We start from the raw sequence: 26,697 nt of genomic DNA, 5'->3' as shown, positions 1-26,697 counted from the left end.
TTGGCTTATTCATTTTTTATTGTACTGTTTCTCATTTTTATGTTCAGCGCTTTGGCGTAAGGCGCTTAATAAAAGACAAATAAAATACAAATCCAAAACTCGAGCGGGTGTTCTCTCAAACGTTGTGAAGAGCAGCTGGAGAGGCTTGGTTTATAGGCTACGTGAGAGAGGAAAGACTAACTGTACTGGAACCTGACAAGTGCCCAGGGAGGTAGGTGGGAAAAGACACCCGAGGGAAGCAGGGAAACCCCTGCACAGGGAGAAGAAAGGGAATGTGTGGATCAGCCTGCCTCCAGTGCTGAGTATGAGCACCCGCCTGACACCAAACCGCATGATGTACTGTCTACCTGCCTGAGCATCTATCAGAGATTTAATGAGGATCACATAGCAACAAGCATCTTTTCGTCACTATGATATTAGCATAGTGGTTTAGAACATGTTCTTTGTTTAGAAGCTCAATTTGAAGAACTGCTCATATCATCCTCTTCACAAACGTGATCTGCCTATTTCCAAAGGGTTGTGAACTAGCACAAATAATGTGAGGCCATGCATTAGTGTCGAAGGCTTGCACTTGTCACTGTAGTATGACAGGCTCCCGGGTCTCTGGTGTATGCCAGAACGCGTGTCAAAGGGGCGGGCCCTTAAAGGGACTGCCATTGTGAAGTGCTTAAAAAAAGAAAAAAACAGTTGTACCTTTTTTGAGGAATAGAAAAGCAAGTAGGACAGCAGCTGGTGTGGAGTAAACTTAGACGTTGTCTGGGTTTCCCCTGCTGCCACATGCTAACCCAAGTCGACCACCGCAGAACTGAGAGGTGATTGGAGAGGGCTTGCATGTATGAAGAGCATTTACAGAGGGGCACAGTAGCTACTTTAGAGGATTCGGTCTGCACAATGCTACATGAACAGCACAGATTGGCTGGCAAGGGTCAATGTCATGTCTGCTTGGGCAACAACCTCTGGACCTTAAGCCAAAACAGGGAACCCATCCGCGAAAAGGCACCCTTACATGAGAATGCTGTCAAGATAGCCTTACTATGGTCTAAGGCAGTGTATGATTCTGAGTCTAGGGTGTGCGATGGGAGCCTTGTCTCCAGATCACTGAGAATGCGTGTTATCTCAGGCCAGAGCTGTCTAGGTATTGACAGTAACTAATGGCTGACATAGGCCAACATCCATCCCCAAAGGAGCATCCTTTAGATTTAACGGTCCAGCTCTATATAATGATTTATCCAAAGCGCTATACAGAGCACATATTTACACACAATATCACCCAACCGAAATTGGTACTCATTCGACCTATGAAGGATGAAAGGCTGAGTTGGCCTTGCTGGGATTCAAACCTGCGACCTGCAGATCACGCGCGGATCGCAGCAGCGAGTGCTCAACCCACTGAGCTATCTTACCGGCTGCTATGCTACAAACTTCTCCTGTGCATTATCCATTCCTCCCTTTGCGCTTATCCAAAATCCCTAAAGAAAGATATTTGGAAATTGTGTGCGCTAACTGAAATACAGTCCTCTTTTTTGCAGTGTCCACTGCTGCAATCATTTGAACAAATACGCTATATTTGATGCACACGGACCACACATGCACCATTCTCACCCTCACCATCTCTAATGGGTCATGCTTATTGCCGACTCCTCACTCATCCAAACTACATAATGTGAGCAAAGTAATACAGAGCTCCTACCAACAAGGGACAACATAAATGACTCTTACTATTAACGTGTAACCCTTAAAGTCATCCTACTCATTGGAATTTCCCATACTATGGAGTGTTCCACTTGATTGCTTCATGTAAGCTTTGCCAGACTGCAATAGCGCCTCTAGGCCATAACAATGGCAGTTAAGTGGTTCACAAATGTCATGTGACATAACATAACACAACAGGGTTCTATGTCATATCATCGACAGTGATTTTTACCGCGGGGGGTTTTACAAACAAATTTTACCGAAAATAGTAATTGAAAAAATCGTAAAAAGACCAGCCGAACAAAACGACTGTCGATGAAACGACTTTGTACCCATAACACAACAGCGTTCAATCCTAGCAGATGCGACTCAGCTCTTTATCCTTTGAAGATCGATAAACTGAATGCAAAAGGGGAAAATTCGAGAAATTGTCCCAAAACGGGTAGTTGCGCACAAACTCGAAAATATAGACTGTAGTTTGTCTTAAGTCTAGATCTCAATAGGTTGCTGCAGTAGTGGGGCACGGAAGGGTAATTCCTCGAAACCCCTTCCTGAGATAAAGACTGCAAAAACAAAGAGGGGAGTGCCTCACTTCCTGCGCTCCTGACTCGTGGTTATTTGTGAAAAAGAATATATCAAGAGAGATAAGGAAACATCACAAATTACATTGTAATCAAGGGAAAACTGATAACAAAAAGAGTTTTTAAAGGACCATGGTTTTAAATCCACTGAAAAAACACCATGCCAACACGTGTTTCAGCCCTCTCTGGGCCGTCCTCAGGGCGTTATAAATAGTGTTTCCTTTCCACAATATGCTACAAAATTGTACATGTGCTTAACACGTTAAACATAAAACATAGATTATGCCACTGATAGCTCTAACCATGAATATGGTCTACCATAAATTATGATTGAGGGCGTAGATTAACCATAGGTTCACTAGTAGGCTTCCAGATATTTATTAATATTTGTAAGAACAAATAGTGCCAGCAAGTAATTTGCTTTCTGAACAGAGTCATTGTACGATGGTTCGGTGTGCCATTAGTATCTTTGTCTTAGATCCTCTTATAGGTTCCTATGTACTCGTTAGCAGCTTCAATGCGTTTGTGTCAATTCGTTAGTTGGTGTCCAAAAAGGACGCGACCGGCAAGCAGACATGAACTAACAAATTGACACTCCATATCACATCTTGGTCACTGTAATCCCCTGGACCTACTCACACTTGGTACTGTTCTAGGTTCAGCACCCCATGTTCAGGAAGTTCCCCCCACTTAAAGAAACATAATGTCCATGATGGGTGTTAGTACGCAACAGGTTTTCAGGAACATACATGTGCCCATCTGAATCGCAATGCCATGATGCACTGGAAAAGTATTTGGTCTGATGTGATGGTATGTTTGATAGAGACTCATAGTGTATGTAGGCCTGCTATGACAAGCTCCACTACTTTTATATGATGTTTCACCTGAGAAATAGAGTCCTTGATAGCCAGGAAAGGAGTTTTAAGTCCATGCTACAGGCAGAGTGTATGCAGATCTCATTCACATGCTTCTCCTGTGTCAGCCACTGAAGATATTCTGGGCATTTCCTCTTGGGAAAATTACTAGCATTTTAGACCAGTTTTGTTTGATCCTAATCAATTTTTGGTCTGCCTTTTAGGGTATACGCAATTCCTCATCTGCCTACTTTTTTTTATTATTCCCGGTATGTAGTGCACATTATTGGAAGGAAATGAACCTGCCTGAAGGAACCGATTGGCGTACTGAAATAGTTCAGTTGGAAGATGTACGCTTATTTGCACAAGGACATACAGATCACTTTATTCTAATACTAGTGGAACAGGTTGTGTGCACAGGCAAACGTGTGTGAAGAAAGCAATTTTCAGATTGTTAATAGAGGCATTGTGGAGGCGTGATATGCTGAAAATAATTATATTTACAGAAAGCCCTCTATATGGGGGGAAAAGTAATTTATATTGTTGGGGAAATAGTGCTTAATCAAATTAATTTCTATTTATATATTTTTTTAATGCATATATTTTCTTAGTGTAGTCTGTTAAAGTGGTATCACTGTCTTGGGCCTTTTCTGCAGCTAATTGTATGTTATCATTTTTGTAATACACATTTTGTCCGCCTGAAAGATGAACTTGAAGTCTTATTATTGTATGCGTAAGGCAACAGCTCCCTCTAGTGGTGGCAACAGGCAAAGCGGGTGCATGATGGCTTCGGACAAACATACATCTGGCCTTTTATCATATAGTATGATGGAGGGTACTTATCTAATTTTAGGAATCCAATGGCTGGATTGCCATTATGTACATCAATTTGATTTTGTTGTGTAATAAGCTCATTGGAGGTATTATTGATAATTGATGGTTGAATGTAATACTTTTGTGCTGCCTATTATGTTTATTAAAAAAAGAAAACAATTGACACAAACATACATGAGTTCTGCAAAAACATTAGGTAAGCATCTCTAGAGTGGCTTCTGTGCCACTGCATTTGTCATGGGTTAATGTGGTGAGTAATTGTGTGCTGGTTCAATGCAGTGACATAGCTATTTGGCACCCAGTTGCAATCTCAGTTGCATGGAGAACGGAAAAAGATGGAGAACGTGACCAAGGTGGCATGACAGAATTCAGTATGCCAAACTTGTAGATTGGAGAAAGTGGGCATCTTTGATCAGGCTACATTTGTCTACATTTGAGGATGCACGGGGACCCATTTTTCATTAGCACTCTCTGGTGCGTGTGTCAGCCATTCAGGTTGCTCCAAACCTGGGCTGAATAACACAATCGAAGCCGGGGATCAGAGCAACCTGATGGCTCGATGCACCCACCCTCTAGATAGCCACAGTCTGTTCCTCATCCCCTGGCCCTTCTTCCTCCTCCCACCATCACCGATTCCCCCCTCTGCCTGACACCTGTAACCGTAACCCCATGTTCTGTGCCCTTTAAGCCCTGCCTCCGTACCTGAGTGGGCCTCCCTGTCCTCAGCCACCAGCGCCACTGCTTCTGGACTTGCCATGGACATGGGATAGAGGCTCTGAGCAGAGTCCTGTCATCCATTTACATGGCCACCAGTGATTGCCTCACCTCTCCACCGGCCACAGTGAATGTTTTAGTGTGTCCGTTTTAAAAATAAAATTGCTATGAACACCCTGCAGGTTTGCCTCAGAGTGCTAATAGCAATAGTCACCTGTCAGGGGGGCTTCACGGCTGGTAACAGCACCGGGGCCCGGCATTAAGGATTTTCCATTGCTTGGACCTATAACCAAGTCCCCCAGCCTGTTACTGAAAGATCAAAAGAAATATCGAGGCTTAATACCACCAAAAATGAAATACGCCAGTCACGTGTTCAAAAGTACATGTGCAGTTTATTGGTCAGATAGCCATCTGGTTCTCAACGCCTAAATTGAGACAGAAAGCAGGAGTTAATCAAAATGGTGGATGACTTTAAAATGGCAGCATAGTCAGCCTTATTCAGGTTCATTCAAATGCGATTTTCAATGCGATGCGAATGTGCTTAGGCTAATGTTCGTTATCAGGCGGTATTATGTGAAATATACTTTTACATTACCATCTGATAAAGTCCCGCAAACGGGTGATTATTGCTGACATCTGATTCGATCAGACTTCATTCTAGACCAGGGGTTTGCCATCTATGGCTCTCCCCATGTTTTGGACTATGACTCCCTCACCGTTGACCATGTTGGTTAAGGCTGATAGAACTTGTCGTCTAAAATATCTGGAGAGCCACAGGTTGTAGTCCACAGTTCTACTGAGCTCAGTTGTGGTTTGCAAGAAAGAGACTGAAAGGTCTTTCAATGTTCTTTGAAGTATTCTGCCAGTACTCAAGCTATTTTTTGATGTTTTTGAAGTTTTTTTGGGGGTCAAATATCTCTATTGAAAGTTGTGTAAGAAAAGGGATGGGATTCTTGAGCCCATCTTGGGGGTGATTCATATTTGTTTCCTACTATTGTTTTAAATATATATCACTGACGCATCTGCACATCCCACTGCTCTGAAAATTGAAGGAACACGTGTGACGATCAGTAAGAGTTAATACTTTGATCCCTCATTGAATATAGGTGATTATCCCTGGCTTTAGGAGATAAAAACTTAGCCCTGATTGGATATATATTTGATTCTCACTGGCATTTGGAGATAAAACATTGATCGCTGATTGAATTTTTGTGTGATGTTAAGTGGCTTTAGTAGATACAACACTGATCCCTTATTGGATATATGTAATGCTTAATAGCACTGACAGATAACACACTCACCCATGATTGGATATATGTGATGCTTACTGGGGTTAAGAAATACACCCCTGACATCTGATTGGACATATATGATGCTTGCCATTGTTAGAAGGTAAAACACGGATCCCGTATTGGATATACGATGCCTACTGGGGTTAGGAGATAAAACACGAACCCATGATTGGATATATGTGAAGCTTACTGGCGTCAGGAGAAAGAAACACAGACCCATGTATGTTATAAGTGTTTCTACGTGGCTTATGAGATAAAACACTGACCAATGATTGGATACTTGAGATGCCTACTGGTATTAGCAAATAGCAACACATATATCGGATCATGGGTCCGTGTTTTGACTGTTGGTAGGAGAAAAAACAATGACCATTGATTGGAAATATGTGATTCTGACTAGCTTTATGAGATAAAACACTGACCCACGATTCGTTATGTGGTGTTGAATGGCGTTAGTGTCAAATGTACAACCCTAATTTTTAGGTCTTAATTGCCAATTCAACAATTTGTCCAGTAGAGAAGCATGTCCCTTGAAAGGAATACATTCCATTGATGAGTGTTCCAAAGGCAGGCTTGGCTAATGTACAATTGTCACAGAGTACTGAAAGGTCACTGGCAGCAGGTGAGTCTGTACATAGTTTGTGTATTGTTGCAGGGTGACTAGTACATTTTTTATATTGTTACAATTATAATATAAAGATTTCACAATTATGATGTATATTTTAAAAAAGAACGAGAGAGAAAAGAGAAAAGAAAGAAAAACAAATATGTCCTCATCTTAAAACACAGCAATTCTTCAAGACTAAGATATATACATTATTAAGGTGAGCAACAATCATTAAATACTCTCTCCTAAAAGTTCATATATTGTAAAAACATATCTAATCAGGGCAGTAACCGAGGTAACCTGGTCACCATTCATCATAAGTTTTCAGAAAAAGTATAATGAAATGGATCAAGGATTCTGGACAAACGTCTAAGAAATGCTAATTCTCAGGGCAAAGGTTTTCACATGATACAAGATTCACTGTTTTTAGGTTTATAACTGACCCAATATCTTAAAAAGACGGCATGATTGTAATTCATAGTTTACATTTCTTCTTGGACTCATAACGTACAAAATAAATCAAAATGAAATGTCATCAGTTTGCGCCTGCATGCAACATGGGTCAAATTGCATGAATATTTCTCTAAAATACCCTATTTCATTTTAATCTGTGCGTTTTCTTTATAAAACAGCATATTTTTGGTTTCACATTTTTATTGTAATCCAATCATAAATCCAGAGTTTCTTTTTTAACTACTAAAGGGTCAGTGACTATCCTATGTTTAGACCTTCACCTTGATCTACAAACATTGTAATGGCCTTTGCAGATCTATTATTAACAATTCTATGCAGACCCACAGACAAATCATTTTCCCGAGGTCTGACAATGTTTGAATATATCGTCAATCTTTTCCATATGAATGTGTCTTTAATGAAAGCAGTCCTAATTCATGATGAATTACTACAGTAACATAGAAAATGGCGAATTAGAACCCTGTTCCAAATCATTCCTTTGATACGTGTTAGCCACGTTAAATCCCCTAACTTTTACTGCTTGTCCACATGTTAAGCTAGGGATTATTTTCATTTTATAATTAATAATGAATGTGAGACAGGTATACCAGACATTACAAGAATTGCTGTATTTTCATTTGTGCGATGAACTGTACTGTTTTTTATTTTAGCCTTTGGATTAGGGCTAGCTCATTAGTTCTACTATACAATGGAAAACCTATGTAGGTAGATGGTAGTTAAATTGTTTCCGTTCCTCAATAGAGCAGTACTTGTGATATATGGTCAACTCAAGAGGTTGCCCAAGGAAGGCACACCCCTGTACGCTCACACCATAAAAAATACAACCCGCTAGGGGAAAAGGCCCAAGAAACTCTTGCAAAAATAACAAGTATTTTTTTCCGTACAAAAAGCTATAAAAGCGCCAGGAAAGAACTTTAATGCAGCAGAACGTTCTGAGGTCTGTCTGCTTGTGTGGCATGTTAAAAGCACAAATAGCATCATTGATGATGTAATTACACATAGGACAATTCTCCAATGCCTACTGGATGGTACATATGCATGTAGGGTCTGTTCCATATGGGATACCAGGCCATTGGCCCATCTTCATCTGTCCTTTTCGACCGCGTGGGCACTGCTGAGCTTGTCGTCCGATACAGGGTTGGCCTAACAACAATAATATTATAGTGATAATAATTGTATTCTATCATGGCTACACTATACATGCCAGATACAAGGATGGGCTCAGGAAGGGAGAGCTGAGGTCATCCTAACTCATTCACTCGTTTCAAGGCAGATCAGCAATTCCGAAGGTCCTCCACCTTTTGTTTGTGCTATAGTTTTGACGCTACCCTGCACCTCGCTGCAAAAATCAAATCACATGACCCACTTGTGCAGGCGCAATAACCTTGCCTTCTGATCTTAGTGATCAATCAGTGGTGTAAAGGTTTTATGGTTGGTGGGTTGGGCTTGGATGGTCATATGGTATGCAGGGGTCTCAGGATGAAAGTGTGCTAGGCTATATTTCTCATGCAGGGATTGTTGGGGGCAGGAGGGCTTTGCTATCTGTTCTGTGGGATGTTACTGCCAAGAGGCACGCTGCTCCCTTCTCATGACCATGCTGGGTGCATTCCTCCCTGTGTTCGAGGGCCTGTAATTCATTGGAACAATGGAGGATTTCATGGGCTGTGTGGGACCTGGCCGGGGCGGGGGTGTTGTTCGCGCTCATGCCAGGGTCCTAACATTGAAGCACCTAATACTACTCACCGCGCTTGAGCCAACATTCTAGGATGGCAGCCATTTGTCTAAGATGCCGTTCACATTTGTATTTCTTCTATAGCTCATAACACACGCATTGCAATGATCGTTCACCTCCCCCTGTTCCCCAAGTTTGTCTTCTAACATCTGTGCCTTATTCGGTATCACTTATGGGGGTGGGAAGACCCTGCTTCCTCCCCAACATTAATCAATTGATATACTTTATGCAGCATCAATTCAGGAATAACTGTGCTATAATGCGATTTGAGATTTGACTGGAGAATTTGGTTATCAAAGGAATTTGCCAAATATTTCAGTTTATTGATAGATGTGCTCCCATAAGATGTAACCTTTCATATTGCACATTCCCCTAAATAAGAGGATGCACAAACCATTATACCATGTCATATTGTGACAATATAATCATTCTTTCCCAAACCCCTGTTGCTATTTAACACCAATATCCCTTTTTGGAAATCTGCTATGGATAGAATAGTTCACTTATAAAATTCACGTTGCACTTCTCCATGAAGAAAGAACGTCTGTAGCTGTTTACATCTGCACTGTGTAGGTTATGGCAACTCCACGGTACAAGGCTTCCCAGAAAAAAACATTTCTACCCCCTTAGTTAAGTACACAATTCAGCAGTCGGAACAGATCAGTAGATGCCCCAAATGAGCTAATCCACAGCAATCTTTACTGATTCTCTCAGCAAACCAGACCATGCATTTGGGGTCCTTGCTACAATGTACAACGCTGTACATCTCAGAGCAGCACCATACCTCACAAAAAGTTAGAAACTTCTCAAGACATTGTTACCCACCTGTCTTTCTGTCTCCAAAAAACAAACACTAAAACTCTCAACCTAGACTTCTCAAGTTGGCTCATACCCTATGGAATCAACGTCTGGTACACAGTGAAGCACAGCCCACTACTAATAAAAGACAGCGTTATTTAAAAATGAATAAAGAACATTATACCAAGAACCCTCCGCCATTCAGGCTGCCTATATCTTGTTTAGAGGAGTGGACGAGTACTTCACTGACAGGCTCCACCCCCCCACCTGCGTCATACTGGGTGAAGGACAGAAAGACACTGTGCATGACACCAGGTATAATCCCAATACCGCACTGAGTCTATGAAAGATCTTATGCACTCAGACAACCATACCAGAGATTGGGGACGGGGGTCTCTCTCCTCTGCAGCTGCCTTTTCTGGAATTTCTATTTTTAATGTATTTATTTAATTGTTTTTTATAACACGCCCATTACCGTACCTGAGTTTAGTATCTAAGTGCGGATTCAGCATTCAAATCTCTGTTGCTCTGTGTGGTCTTGCTTCCAAGACCAGCGCGTTGCCTCTATCAAACTTGAACCTGACCACCTGGATTTCCAGGAAGCAGCCCAAGCCAAGACTTTCCTTTTCTCCTCTACGTTCTCTCTTTCCCTCCCCTGCTGACAACTGTCTGTGGCGCTGACTGGTTGCTTGGCTACCCTCAGAGTCTCACTCGGTACCAGGCGCCTCCAAGATCAGTCTCCCCTGCACTGCCTCAGGGCCTTCCGCGCACTTGGGGCTGCAACTGTAACATCTACAGTCCACTTCCTCCTTGCACTTACCCAAAGGCGTGTTGCCTTGGCTGCACTTACTCAGAGCATTGCTGCCCTGATTCCACTTCCTCTTCTCCTTTCCACCTGCACTTGTCTTGTCTTCCCTTCCTTGTCTTGTCGCGCTTAGAAACACTTGTGTACAGTCGCGTTATAAATTACTTATCATATCATATCATACTGAATGTACCCTTGCACTGAAGTGGTAGCTGGAGAGTTGCAGATACCACTGAATATCGAAGAGCGGTAAAGAAGACCTGATTGGTGCAAAATTACATCATAAGGAGAAGATACAATGAGGCACCACAACGATATAAGAATACTTAAAGAATTAACACATAACTAAGGAAACAAAGTAAAATGTGCACAAGTAAGAAGAAATCATGGATACAAAGAAGTAACCAGCTCACTAATAATTGTATATATGTAGAAACACAAGGTAGAAGAAACATATAGAAACCTACTGCAGTAGAAAACATAACGTGGATAGGGCGTCCATGTTGGAAAAATGGACGCCAGCTCTCATTGATAGTAAGCAAAGAGCTCGAAGGAGAGAGATCAGAGCTGCATAGCCGACGGAGGCAGGGAATACAAATTCATGCATGAACAAAAAATTGCTGCTAGCCAGAGATCAAGGATGCTTCAGCGAGAAGCTACTGAAGGATACAAAGGGAACTTGCAATGTACGCAGGACACATTTCTCTTAGATTAAGTAAATGAGCTGACATTTATGAGTGCCAACTATGATCAAATAAAGCTGCAGAAAAGCCTATGTGAGAGGGAGCAACCAAGACTCCACAGAACGAAGAGGGTAACGAAACCTGAAATAATCAAATCAAAATAAAAGGCAAAATTGACAAAATCATGGTCTCCTCATACGTTGTACAAGACCAGAAAACAAGGCCTATTCATAAGCCCTGGTCGAAGATAATGATGAGAGAGAGAACTAATTGGACAAGCGGGCAGTGGTCTGACGTAGTTCTCTGCACATGAGTTTTGTTTCGCTTATGTGCTGGCCCCCACCCCACCAGTTTTAATCCCTCGCCCTCCCATTTACACTTTTAACAAAAAAAAACTATATTTTTATTTAGTTTAAAAGTTATACATTGTTTTTTATTTCGTTTATATCACTGTGTACCATGCCAACCTATCATGAGGGCCAATATGACGATGAGCATACAGTGTTTCATAGGTCAATCTGCTACTGTTATGCTGCTATAATCTGTATAATACGTAGTTAGAGGGAAGGTGGAAGGTTTGCCTGCCAGATAAGGGGAAGCCAATCTAACTGCTAACACTTATAGATTCTATGAGTAGACAAGTTCCACTAACCAATCCCTGAATCTGATGTGTTTTGTTATTTGCCACGTAGGATGACATCATAGCTGATGCATATTGGTGTATAAAACCTCTATGCCTGTAATGTAAACGTGAGTGTGTGGACTACAATTCGTTGTTCGCCAGATTGCCCTACTTTATTGACTTGATAATAGAGAAGTACTTTACTGTATTCTTTGAGTCTGTCTGGTTATTGGGTCCAAGACTGTTTATTATAGTACTCCCATTCTGTGCATAGATATGCCCAAAAAGTGCTATTGCACACTTGTATTGCTGATGCACCAGGAAGGGTGCCAGGGCTCAGCCTGGGCACCAGTGACCTTTAATGTCTGCACAAAGTCCACTCACAATTTATAGTTGGGTCTCAGTGTTAGATACCATATGTATGTTAATTGTTTTGGATTGCTGCAATAATGATGATCAAAGGGTGACCACAAGCCTGAATATACATTAAAAAGGCTCCCAGCAGAAATTAAATTATAAATAACTTATTTATAAGTCAAAAAATAAGAACAGAGCGACCATACTATATTATTTAAGACCAAGCACTCTCTGAATAGATGTCTGTTCATTCTCAATTCTGTATTTACAATTTTGGATCCAACACTTTGAATCGAGAAAATGATTTCATTCAAAATGTTATTCTCACTCTAACAGCAAAAACGGAGTTATGCAAAGCAGTGAATAAATAAAAGAAAGGGAAAGTGAGCCCCAAAACCCCGACGTGGCTTGATTGTGCATATATACACATTCTGCACATTGATACAAGCAGGGCACCAATGCTGTAATGCTGATAGCGATCAATGTTGCATTCCATTTACTCAAATGATTAATTCAATATCTGAGCTGCAAAATGTTGCATCCACATTGCTACACATTGGACGTCATATTTCTTCTTGGGGTTCCACTGCTGTCTGTGGATGAAGTAGTATCAAGACCAAAGGCTCCCGTATACTAGACCACAGGCCTAATTCTAGGGGAAAGGAACGGAGTGACAACTTAGGGTCTATGCTTGGGGTCAACGTCTCCACTAAATGTACATGTCCAAACATTACAATATGCCCTGCACTGCTGTCAAAGCCTGGACAGGGCAGGATTGGCTTATTCGGAGGAGTACCAGGATGGAGGAAATCCTGATTGGCAGCAAACACAATCCTAGTGCAGTGCACCTCTCAGAATTCTTTTCACCAGATGATCCCACAATGGCCCGACTATATACAAAAGACTCTTGGGGTGAACTGTACCGTCTACTGCAAAGGTCAAAGAGTGAACAGCCATGTCTCGGGAGGATAGCTCAGGGGCAACACACTCGCCTTGGAAGCAAGACGACGCAGAGCAACATAGGTTCGATCCCCGGGTCCGTGCTTAGAATCCTATAGGTATTTAGCGCATTATAAATGACCAATCGTAATCACATAGGGTTCTTCTTATCACACATGTCTCTTCAGACATACACAATCCCTCCTTGCCGAGTCACCGCAGTACACTGGTCTCTGTGGCAGTCTCCTACTGGCGCACACGGTACCCGGGACTTTGTGATATGCAACAACAGAAGTTACAAAGCACAGTTATCAACATTGGTGCGGGAGCACCCAAGCTTTCCCTGTACTGCCAGTTGAGAGGAGAGTATCATTTCGCGTATGCTATTCCTGATTATGCTACGGTGCTGCGATATGTTACGTTACATAGGTTTGTTGAACTACTGTCATGTCAAGTTATGCCATCACATGTTACCTCACTTCATGTGCTGTGGTGTTGCTATGTCTAACTACACTCTCCTAGTTTTGATATTTAAGGGACACCAAGCACAGTTTTCACTTGCTAGTAGACTGAACAGGGGCCTCCTGCCCCTTCAGCTGAGGGGGGGGAGCACCTGCCAACTGGAGAACACTTTGCCCCTCTCTCCCCTTCCACCCTGGATGTATTACCCACTAGCTGACAGACAAGAAGAAGGATTTAGGAACATGAGTCCTAAACTTCCACCGTGACACCATCCATAAGGGGGACACCCAACCTGAAGCAGTTCCAAGGAAACATCTAGCCCGCCACAAACCACCAAACACAATGCATAATTAATAGACCCAGGGCCTGATTAGGAGTTTGGCGACTGTGGTAAAGCATCTGCCATCTTCTAATACCGGGTGTTGTACCACTCTGCACATTTTCGTTAAGGAAATTCGGCTGTCTGCTTTTGAGTGGCAGTAAATTCCGCCATATAAAAGCACTACTGCATGTGGTAGTTGCCACATGCAGTAAATACCGAACCCCTTTGGCTTTTATGGGACTCCAGAATGGGGAATAGCAGAAACCTCTGCATGACTTGAAATCATGGAGACCTTTCTGTGTACTAGGCATTAACTGCATGCAGTAACAGTAACAGTAGCAGAGTTTGGCAGCATTACTGGAGATCATACCGCCAAACTCTTAATCAGGGATTTATGGTGACACTGAGTACATTTAAAGGGCCTCATTGCCCAAAGATAGACCTGCAGATGTCCCCCGAACCTTAGCTCACACACATATTTGGCACCCTCTAATTTCCAAACTTCAGTTTCTATCTGAACTGAGGGCTATGGCTACTCTTGTTCTGCTTGTTTCTTCCCCACATCATAGTTGGAACCACCTGACCCATGGACCTTTATGTTTAAAGAGCATAGTTTACAACATCCTTGAGCTTGTTATTTTGCCATATATTTTTGTGGAGTGTTCTTACAATTGCATCGCCACGAGGACACATTGATGTGTAAATGGCTCTAGACGTCGTAAGGCAATGTCTTCCTGCTGGAGGAATAATTCCCACCAATCCTGGATGGAACCTATGTCTGCAGAGTGAAATTCCCTGATGCAGCCCAGGCTACATCCACTCACCGCAGAGACCCTGTGAAACCAGCCCTACTGTGACAAGACCACACAGACCTAGAAGAATACACACCCACGACTCCATACTCAACCCGAGAAGATGGAGTAATGAGGCTCAAGCCTCAGTATCCAAAATTCACCGCTGATGGATAACAATCCATCAGTAAGAAGGAGAAAGACAGAGGCCAAGTCCACTGACAATGGAACTCAAACCGAACCTAAGTATCAGCACAGCCTCATAGGAGATAGGTGTCCACACTATCCGGTCAAGCAGATCCAATCGGCCAACCTTTCCACCTTTAGACCTAGGTCTGTCATGAAATATCTGTTGATTAATAGAGGACATTTCTACGGCAATGATTTCTGACAGGGCCCCGAGCCACTACGATTGCTCCTCGCAAAGTCCATCATGGTGCTGCATCCCGACGGGTTACAAGACCACAAACAGTGACCACATCCTTTTGGTCTTGGCTCTTTCCACTAGTACCCATAGATGTCAGGCTGAAAGAAAACATCACGTCCCCAACACTTGCAACTGGAAAATGTATTTCCACACCTTGTGGATAAAATCAAAAATCTCAGGAGAATACAGAGGGCTCATGAACAAGGGTGCGCATGCAGAAAAAGTCTCTAAAGTGAGGCACCACGAGTCTCTTTGCTCAATCATTCTCTGTAGTGCACGGGTCTGCAACCTTTGGCTCTCCAGATGTTTTGTACTACAATTCACACCGGCCCAGCCAGCACAGTCAATGGTGAGGAATCATGGTAGTCATAGTCCAAAACTTCTGGCAAGGCGCAGGTGGCAGACCCCTGCTGTAGTGACTCCGAACATCTGGAACTTGGGGTGCAGATCTGTGTTCACGGCCTACGATTACACTTTTTAGAAGTAGAGCAAAGAACCTTATTGTTCTGCCAGTTTTCTGCGGGGCACACAGCCTCTGCTGACTTGACCACCTCCCTCTTGTTCTCTTTCACCTTCCTGCTCAGATAAAGGGGCTTGTATATTGTACTGACATTCCAGTCACACTTGGTATTTTGATCTCTTTATTTACAGTCGAATGTAGTATAATTGTTTGTAAAGCACACTGATGCTTCTTGCGATCTTTCCTCCACTTTAGAAATCTTGTGATAAACAATACAAATAAATGTGTTCCTCATTCATGCTTTCCCTAGTTTGAATGCTTTTTATGCTATATTCTATAATGTCAGTAATGCCATGTTAGGTTTTACTATGCCAGGCCACAAATTCAGGGCGCACAATATTTTGTCAATTACCATGGGCCTCCGTACTGCCCACCCAATGACAGCACACAGACAATCCAACTGTAGAGCCACTCAGACTTACACTGGATTGAGGTAAATGCAGCTGAACGTCCAGCATGAACTAGCAACTGTCCAAGCCAACCACACATATTACATCACATCCGCAGCATTCCCATGCTAGCATGTGCCAATAAACATTTGCATTTTTCTATGTTGGGCTATGTCATTGCCCAATGTGTCTGAGTGAGCAAATGAAAGAGGGTATGGTTTATGGGTTCACAGGTGAATGAGAGAGTGGATGATGTATCAGTGAAAGAGTGCATGGATGATGTGCACATGCACAATGTTTGTGAATGTTATATGATTGCATTTGCCTGAATGCGTGCCGGGAGTGGGCATCTGATTCGGGGGTGGGAGGGTGGAAAGGGAGTTTGACATATTTGCTTACTGTGGCATGACTTTTTACTGATATCAAGGGTAAAGCCAGCATGAGGATAGTTAATACATGGATAGATTGGCTTACATTGGTGAAGCCAGTGTAGCTATCATGCTGGCTTTATCCTTGACACCTGGAAAAAATGCCATGCCACAGTACGAAAATATAACTAGTCTGGTTGCACCAACCAAGGCCATTCCAACCATGAAATGCCATTCACCATGCTCGCCTTATCCTTGAAATGAGTAAAACACATATTGTAACAGTAAAACAATAGGAGTGTTATTATGTAGCTAGAACGGTCTACATTAGTGAAAACAATCTAGTTATATTGTCTTGCTCCGGCAAGGACAAACCAAACATGATATGTGTTATTATGTGGCTATGCTTCATTGGTGCATCCAGTCTAGTAATTTTTCCTTCTTTATAAAAGCAAAATGTCACAGGGGATATGGCCTAATCAAGCCTGCTGCAAGGGGTCCAATGCAGGATGTTGTAACAACGTTGCCTTCTGACATTATACCCAGAGTGCCTTACCTACAGGAATCGAGGCGGGTCAGGATGAGGTAGAGAACCCTAACAGAAACCAAGATGGTGGTACCTTTCTCTCAGCCAACCTCTTCCTTCTGGCCACTGTAGCTCATGTCAGTGCTGCCTTTTAAGCATTGGTTGTCAGGAGACCTCCAGGGGGAAGTCCATATGCCCTGGGAGAAAGGTGTCGGCCTTCCTCTGAGGTATTTAAAAGGCAGCACTCTAGCCATTGCTTTGCATGTTGCTTGTGGAAACAAACCAGACACAAATACATATCAGTCTTGTCATAGATGGGTCCTGCTAACAGTGCAGACACACTTGTAATATGAAATTGCTGTGGCCGTATAATTGTGTGCCCTTAGTAGTCACTATGTCACAAGCAAGCCAGGTTTATCTTTAAAGATTTATGTGGGACTACAATGTCTAAGTTGTACACTTATTAAGTTTCGAAATAGAGGTCCAGAAGGTTAAAACCTGCATCTACCTGCCAAAACATTGTGCCCCAGCAGCTGTCGCGGATGCACATATGATCTCTGAACCTGCCTGGTGCCACTGCAGTGCTGGGCTGAGGGTGCATGAAGGCTACAGTAAGCAATGTTTTCACTATCATTTTGGCATGGGACATTTATGAACGTGGGCTCTGGTTACCAGACCTCCCTTTCAGAAACAGAATTACCTACATCATTTTATGTAATGAATAAAAAAAACCTGCACTGTTAAACGCGTGACAGTTTTAATTCTGTCACAACAAAAACAGCATTGTGTTTCGGTTCTGTTCTTGAAGAAGGGCAGAACGATTGGGAGAAGAACGTGCATCATATCTTACACTGAGCCGACACATAAGGCGCAGGTTCCTGGGTTCTTGTTGCACCTCAATGGGTGTGTTACCGAGCTGTGTTTATTTCTTTCCACTTATTTTTAGCAGCCCATCGTTCCACAACCGAAGAGTGGGAACCGCCCCTTGGACTGGAAGCGCAATGCTGGCGCTGTGATTCAGTGCACTTTTAGGAACGCTGAGGCGGGATTACCAGACGCATGCCAGGGAAGCTAGGCACACAATGTGGGCCTGTGTTTTTCTTGTTCTCACATCAAACAACTACGTTGTGTGCTCACGGCAGACAGGGCAAGATCTCAGACACAATTACTCTTGCAGAATGTATTACAGCTGAAGATTACATCAAACAGACACACGATGTCTGATTACATTGAAGCTTACAAGCCATCGCCGGAGAGACTTGGCACGGCCTCGCAGCTAGCGATGATGCTCGCGTCCCTCTTGCCAGAATCTCGGGCTCTATCCCGCAGAATGGAAATTCTGGCAGCCTCGGCGCCGCTACAGCGTCTCCCAGCCTGGTTGGGTGTTTCATGGAAACAGTGACCTTAAAAGACAGATTCTTACTATTAGCGCCCCTATAAATGTGGAGGTGTGGGGTGAGTCAAGCAAGCCCTTGCTAAAATAATGACCTGCGCAAAAACACCACGTTGCGTGGAAGCAAAGCCTTGCACATATGTGGCATCGTGATGCACGAGTGTCTGTAAAATGACGTGGCATATCACGAGCAACGTTCCCCAAAAAGATGTTCACGCTATATTCTGATGATTGCATGCTTTTCAATAGGAAAACGTTCTTTCAATTGTGGATTGCTGAACAGCAACTGTTTCTGTATGTGTAATGTAAGAATTAAGCACCTTTTGGGTTTCTGCAGCAGCACATAAACAAGCATTGGCACTGCCAACAGTTTGGGCTTTCGTGAAGGCATGGCAAAGACACTTGCTAGTGCTTAATGCCTACACACAAGCCAAAACGGTTGGCTTTGCCAGTGCTTATTTTTTTAAACAGGACTTCAGGGAGGGACGCTTACACATCGAGTGGCAGAAGACAGACCTGGTTAAGACAGTTTTCTTACACTAGTAGTGTGTTAACACCTCCAATTAAGTTATTAACGCTCAGAAGACTGTTTTGAAAAATCTCTTGTAGTAACTTTGAGTGCACAGTTGGATGGTAAGGCTTGATTAAAGCGATTTCAAAGAGTTTCCATGAGCAGGGGTTTTGTGCAGGGAGGGGCAGGGACTGTGTGGGAATGCAACAAGACCGTCAAGCTTTGTGTCCCTCCTCATATGCCGTTTCTGCCTATCTGTACTCTCACAGTAGTTTCAGTTTATAGGTGCCGCTGCCATCTAAAGAAAGTATTTCAGGGAAAGAAAACATGAATTTGGGGGTATAACCATGTTTAATATGTTTATCCGGCCCTTTATTTTCAAAGGGATCGGATGCCAATCAGAACATCTTGACTTTGTTTTATTTAGTTGTGGAATGTAATTTAACCTATATATAATCTTATAGATGTTGACTAAATCTTAAACGAAGATGTTGTTTTGGAACTCAAGTGTCTGCATTTACCTTCACTTGAAGCCCCTGATCAATAGTATCAAGAATTAATTGAGTGTTTTTGGCATCCTGATATTCTAGGATATCTTCGAATCAGGGCAACCATATTCTCAAAATAACTTTGTTCTGATGTTAAATAATGTCCTTCATCATCTGAAGGGTTTTCTGTTTTCTGGGGTTTCTGCTATTCTTGAAGGATTTCTAATTCAATACTTCTTGTAAATCTTCTTCTCTCAGGGCTCAATATTTAAAGACACATTAGAAGCAATATAGGACAACTTTACCTGCCTTATTATTCTACTGAAATTGACCTTGCGTGTTTCTCATTCATTCTTGGGTCTGTCTTATCCCTGATAAGTTGCTGTATTGACCCAATGGGATTCCTGCACTTTCCAAATCCTGACATGGAAATTCCCAGTTCACCAGATTGCAAGATCTTTTTGCATTCAGAAGTGTCATTGCAAGCAGAATAATTTTAATGGTCCTGAGAAAATGCTTCAATTATTGTCTGATGAGTATAGCTGCAGTATTTCAATACAATGTTCCCATTTAAATGTGTAGAATTTGCATGGCTCAAATGCCCTCCATGAGAAATGGTAGCCTGGATCAGGAGTGTTAATCTGAGAAAAAGAGTGGCGAAGGGTACCGGCAATTTCACAACAGTCTCTGTTGAATATTGATTTTTAATCTGTACAGGCTTTAATGACTCCGCAAAAGAATGACCAAGTGTTGTCCTTCAGCAGCCCAGATATGTCGCTGATGTAAAGTAGAAACAGGAGATTGAACTCAGATATGTGGCCATGTTGCCAGCCAAACTCGTACTGGAAGGGACGTTTGAAGTCCAAAAGTAGGATTTTGCAATTGTAAATGCAAAAAAACCCATGTAACGCTGTAGTATGGTTAATATGTGATGCAGAGCGTTTTGCTTGATGCAAGTGGTCTGGTATATTTAAACACATTTCTTGCTATATTTATGAAATGACAAAAGACCCTACGAATGGGAAATGGGTAAACACAATGTGCAGAACTTTGAAGATGGAAGAAGGGTATTAAGTAGTAGATGGGATCCCCTTTCCCCATCAAGTAAATTGTGACAGGTGGTCACGTCCCCTTTGTGTCTTTAGTCCCGCCCCCTTTTTTGTTAGGGTTTTGATATCAATTTAAAATTTAACATACAAATGATACAAAAAAGATATGAAATCAATATCAAATTTATATCAGATTTATACAAACGTATATCTATTACTGTATTATTTGAGAAAAACCCAGAATCTGAGTGAGCTATGTGATTAAGAGGGAAGGGAACACAGTGGTTGAGTAGTCATGTAGAATGGAATTATAGGATTCTAACATGCAAATCTACGATTATGCACTCTGATAGTGGACCATGGCATTCTCACCTCTCACCTTTTCAAACGGCTCACTTCTCTCACAAAGCAACCACATGGATCACCTCATTTCTAGAAGGTAGGGTCATGAAAGTATTCTCTGACCAGGCTAACGCTCCCCCATCACCATCAGTTGCGGAGTCCCACAAGGGGCATGCACCGCACCGACCCTCCATAACCTTTTCACCAAACCCCTCTTTGACTTACTGGACTCTCTCGGCATAGCTTACACAAACTATGCCGACGACACATAGGTATTCCTTCCCCTCACCGAAGACTATGACCAAGACACCAAAGCTCTCCTCAACATCTACACCACTATCCAAACTTGGATGGCGATCAATGGTCTGTGCCTTAACGGCGACAAAACTGAGATCATCATCCTAGCCCCTAGAGAAACTCTAGCCAAGCTTAGCAAAGATTACTCACACATGACCGTTGACAACACTAACATACCTGTCTCCACTGCCGTGAAGACTTTAGGAGTCTACCTAGACGCCACACTTTCCATGACAAGACAAGTCAGCGCCATCTCCTCTGCATCTGCACTGACCACCAAACTCATCTATGCAATAAAACCATACCTTACTGCACCCAACTGCCTCTCCATCGCCAGAGCTACCATAGGAGCCACATTGGACTACTGCAGTGCCCTCTTAGCTGGCACTTCATCCAAAAACCTAAACAGGCTCCAAATAGTGCAAAACAATGCGCTCCGCGCCACACTGCACATTCCTAAATTTGACCATGTATCACAAGCCCGAAGAAATGCACATTGGTTCCCAGTCAAGGAAAGAATCAACTTCAAAATTCTTACCCTCACACACAAATGCATCAATCACACGGCAACTCCCTACCTATCTGAAACCATAACCAAGAATTCTTCCCTCCTTCCCAAAAGAAGCAACCATGCCAACCAACTCCAAGTCCACATATAAGAAGAGCCAAAGCTGGCGGCATTAGCTTCCCACACATAGCACCTAAGCTCTGGAATGCCCTACCCAACTCTCTCAGAGCCAACCCCTCTCTGTACTCCTTTCGCAAATCCCTCAAAACTACACTATTCGCATAGTCCTATCAGTGCCCCTCCATTACTGACCCTCAACTGTTCCATAGCAATGTATGTACTTAATGCCATGTAACCAATTATGCCTCTGCTATACAAATTGCCTTGTAACCATGTACGCCTTCCCCTGCAACCAGATCAAAGTTTTTTATGTAACAGCGCCACGATGCCCATGGGCTGATTGTGCGCTTTAAAAATATGAATAAATAAATAAATAAATAGTTGGTGTTTTTACACTGTTACTCTGGACCTCAATCTCTGTTTGGATAAAATAAGGGAATATATTTCCGTCAAGGCGATAAGGGAATACAAAATATAATGAATTGGTGTATCCATGTTTTGTACACTTTAGTGTTTGATCTTGAGTTCTAAGTACTTTAGCATGTTTGTACTTTAATTTAAAATGATTATCATATCTTCCTCCCAAATGCTGTTGCGTAATTATTCTGTACATTTAGAATGTATATCCTGTTATCAGGGGCAAGACAAGAAACAGGAAGACCAGAGAGTAGTGCACAATAACCCTGTGAAATGAAGTGAAGTATCAGAAGTTTAGAAGCACTAAAGGTAAGAAAGAACCTAACCTTGCAAATATTAAACAGGTGAAATCAACAAGCACGAGAGGTAATAGAAATATGATGAGAAAAGGATGGGTCAGTGTCAAGATGAAGACCATGATTACAGGCAGAAAGGCAAATGGGAAGATGAGTTGGGGGAAACAGGACAAAAGGAGGACGGGACGGAGAAGGAATAGTAGAGGCTGAACAATATCTCTCTTGCAACCCAATGCAAGTAGAAAGTAAAAGTAGACAGGGCCTCCTTCTCGATACTGGCTGACCACTTCTGTTTGCTAAGTGAAGAGGGTAAAGAGACAGAACAGCATTAGGATGCCAAGACTAAATACCTATGCGGAGAAGGAAACATGAGTTTGTATGTTCTCGTTGAAATGGAGGCGCAGCAGCAGATTGTTACATAGGAAGGCACCACAATGGTGTGGAGAGCACATCTCAGATGGAGGAAAACAAGCAGGTTTTGTGAGGCTGACCATAGGCGGCTGGTCGGCCATTAAGTTGGGAGCACATCGGTCGGCTAGTAGGGTGCTTGTCCCTGTACGACTTTATGGGTCAGACATAAGATCTTGAAATCAATGTACAATTTTGGTTGGCCCGCCAAATCTAGAGATTTTGCTTCCCAGGTGATTTGATTCATGCTCACTATGTCGAAAAGAGGGAGGCAGAGTACTTAGGATTCCTGCGCAGATTCACGACTGCAGATTATATGGTGGGGGAAGAGATCTACAGTGAACATCTATGGAAAATCTAGAGCAATCAGAGCCATCGGCTCCTTCAAAAGACCTATCTCTTGGAGGAATTCAGGAAAGGTTAGCTTGCAGGCATCCAAACACAAATTGATAACCCCCAAAGTACTTTTGGAGGAGTTTAAGGCGTAGCTGAATATAATCGACGAACATATGGAAGACAATCCCAAAAGAATATTGGTTAACAGAAACAAACAGATACTTATGAGGGTCTGTGCGAGAACTGACCCATGAGGCCCCCAGCACCGATCTTGGTGGTTGGAGACATGTAGCATTGGAGTTTCACCTCGTGAGGAGCATGAGCAAATGACATGGCTTTGAAGTTGGGCAGACCACTGTTGTCTGCTTTGGCTGTTTTGAGTGGCGGCATTATGATGGTTTGAATGAGTTTGCAGGCAACCGTGGCTCACAGCCGTGCTAATAAGGCCAGTGAGGAGTGGGGTGATACCGGGTGTCCAGTAATAAAGTCGCCTAGAAAATGGCCACCAGGGGGCGACATGTCCCCAAAAATGCACCCTCAGTAAAATCCCTTTCCCCCAAATATTCTAGTATAGAAGTTTATTATATAAAATGATACCCCTCCTGGAATATTTGGGGAAAGTATTTTAGGGTCTGGAAGTGATCACTCACTCATGGCCCTTTCAGCATTGCTAAAACTAGAAAACAATTGTCTGAAAAAGGTAGCTTTTTCAATTGGTGACACAAATGATGATAATCAAGCACTCTGTGTATTCTGCAGAGCCAGGCCACTCTTCTTGAGGAACCACTTAGAATCTGATGAAAACAATGCAATACAAAACTCTTTACCGATGTCTTGCAGGGAGGAGGTACCAAAAATGTAGCGTGTACGTCGGATAGAGGAGAGCGTGAAACGATAGAGAGAGAAAGATTACAGACATCAGAGTCACCTGTTTGCGGGCCATTTCACGTCTGCCACCTTCCACAGTCTCCGCTCCCCTTCCTCCCCCCACAATGCCTACTGTTTGGATTTGGGCCACTGACCACCCATTCCCTTTGCAGACATGCCCATGATGCCAGTTTAAAAAGATGTTCAGGCCATGAACATCTCTACCATGGACAAATATTTGTTCCCGGTCCCCTAGTTAACGACACACAAAAAAAAAAAAATACTAGTCTTCCAAAGGAAATGGAGTCTGAGACATGTACTAACTGCTTTCGGCTAATGTGTCTTACAAGTGTTACACGCGAAGGATACTCGTGAAAGATCTATGTGTCCTGTCCATAGAAAAATGAAGTAAAAACTGCATGAAGATGCCGCTTTCTGTGCCTCCCTTTGGCGAGTGGGCCGGTAGCCTTAGGAGATCCGCACTCCGCGTTTGCTTCCCGACAATGGTGCCGCCATATATTGACCTAACATTATGGCGCGCGATTACTTGGAATGACTCATGGAAACTGAGGAACGTGCCCTCCAGTGTATCAACATTGTTCCTAATGGAATGAGCCTCTTCCAGCCCCCTCAGCTGGTTCTGATACTGGATATGTTGTTGCTGGTGAGGTACGGTGCCTCCACAGCACCCTTCTTAAGGCAGACAGCGGAGACAAAGCTAAGCCTGGAAAGCTGTCCTTCGAGAAGTCCTCTGGCTGCTGCAAGAGGGAAATGAAAGCGTTATATCTCTTGGAAAGAACGAAGGAGCAGAGTTTAGGCAACCGAATTACTAGCACAAAATAGCACCCCAGTAATGCAACTGGTCGGGAAGCAGGATATCCGTTTTAGTGCTTCCAGTCGGGATAGCTCCATGCAGCAGGTTGCATATGCAGCAACAACACACCAATTATATGTTATGGAATGATATAAAACGTATAGGTGTGCAGTGAACTCTTCCTTTCAAATGTTGCCATGTATGAGGTCTAGAGAACGAGGATTTATTGATGCCATGAAAGAGCTGAGATCCAGTTTGGTCTGGCAGGGGTCCTCTGTATCCTATGTGGGAGGCCGGCTCTGCAGAGCCTGGGATGGACTTTGGTGGTGCGTTGGGGTCCATGGATGTGGGGTGAGCCGTCGAGTCCTGAACGGGGCTCTGAGTGGGCTCTAGTCGAGGTTGGGTTCTGGGCTTGGCTCTCAGCAGGGTTGGAATCTGAAATTAGGCTTCGCACAAATCTAGTGTTCGAGGGTGATGGGGCTCCGGGTCTGGCTAAACAGGGGTCTCAAGTGGGATCTGGGCAGAGCCAGACCATCCCTTGGCTTTGATTCTGGGCTAGGTTTTAAGCCAGGCTGGTCTCCATGGCTGGGCTTGGAATTGGGCTGGGATATGGACTGGTGGGGCTTCTGGGCAGGGCTATGTTCTGAGCATGCATGAGGTCTGGGGTGGGTTGTGGCTTAGCAGGGTTCAGCTCTGGATTGGAGTAGACTTTGTTTGAAAACAGTATTAATCATTGGGCATGGTTGTCTATCAAATATCACTGCAAGATATACTGCTGCCTATAAAGCTAAACTTCTGTGATTCTTTAAAACAGGCCCTGGGGAAGTGGAGGAGGGCCCATGTCCCTTTGTTGTGCACAATCTACTCAATGGGCAGTATCTTTTCAGGCTTTACTGTGCCTGTATTCAGTGCTGGGTTGGTCCAAGCGCAGACAATGGTGGTGAATTTCATCCGGTAGGGAAAGAAATTCCACGTAGGGAAGACACTGTATTTAGGGCAAGGAGCAGAAGAGGGGTGGTCTCCCCAAATTTTACACATACACTACCAAGCAACAAAGGTCACCTGCACCAGGTTCCTTGGGTTTGACATCAACAGACACCTCTCATTCAAACAGCACACAACAAGGAAGGGCTTGGTACCAACATTTTCTACTGCAGAAAATCAAGCCCTTTATCGCAGAAAACAACTGCAGATCTGCTGTCCAAACCTTTGGTCCTCTTGCACCTGGGTGCCCTTTGGGAAGGCTTTCCGGCCACTACGCTATCACCCCTGAGATGTGTCCTGCATGCTGCAGCACGACATATCAAAGGGCTCAGCGAATGCAACCACATTACCCCGACCCTCATCGAACTGCACTTGCTCCGACTGCAAGTCCCTATCATCATCAAATCCTGACACTGGAGGATCTCTGATCACTGCCTCTGACTAATCTTAGGCATAAAGCACAGAACGTTTCTGTATCTAAGAACACAGAAATGCTGCTCCATAGCTCTTCAGAAGCAACTGTGGAGAATAGGAGCTTTCAGACATTGCCAGCATTTGCACAGGACTTGGACACTGTGGGCCTGATTCATAGAATTATTTGCGTGCAAAACAGGGACTTGCTGCCATTCTGCCCGCAAATACCCATTCATCAAACTGGGATTCACAGGCAGAATGGCACGCAAATCCCTGTTTTACATGCAAATAATTCAATGAATAAGGGCCAGTGGCACGCCAATAAATCTCCAGAGCATTGGTATGGCTTGATATCAGTGTAAAACGCTTTAAAAGTACAGTGGGTTTATAGCGTAAAAAAGGGATTTAAAAAAGGAAATGACGGAACAGCCACCTTTAAAATAAAGGGAGATACTTGATTTTCTGCCAATTTAGCTAATAAATATCAGAACTTCAAAACTGTTCTTTTTGCACAGTTGAAGGAATGCCGACAAGTTTGTCATGGAAGTAAAGACATGGGTGGGAAGTAGGATCGTGCACTTGTAGCTCTGTTTAAATATGTGCATGTTCTTCAGTCCAAGCGCCTTATAGCCTTTTGGCCAAGTGTAGTGCAGGAAACACCTGT

At 43.2% G+C, this 26,697-nt stretch overlaps 1 protein-coding gene and 1 long non-coding RNA gene across 3 annotated transcripts in view; one reads left to right on the top strand and one right to left on the bottom strand.

Moving 5' to 3' along the window:
* FBXL7 (F-box and leucine rich repeat protein 7) overlaps positions 1 to 26,697 on the bottom strand; it is a 994,658-nt gene that overhangs the window by 392,959 nt on the left and 575,002 nt on the right. The gene's annotated exons all lie outside the window — the stretch shown is intronic.
* Positions 1 to 26,697, top strand: part of LOC138498545 (uncharacterized) — a 62,687-nt gene that overhangs the window by 31,540 nt on the left and 4,450 nt on the right. The window lies entirely within an intron of this gene.

The sequence above is a fragment of the Ambystoma mexicanum genome, chromosome 5q (assembly GCF_040938575.1).
Source record: "Ambystoma mexicanum isolate Mex_15411 chromosome 5q, UKY_AmexF1_1, whole genome shotgun sequence".
Taxonomy (NCBI): Eukaryota; Metazoa; Chordata; class Amphibia; order Caudata; family Ambystomatidae; genus Ambystoma; species Ambystoma mexicanum.
Note: the sequence above shows the minus strand (reverse complement) of the source record. Positions and strands in the feature narration are given on the sequence as shown.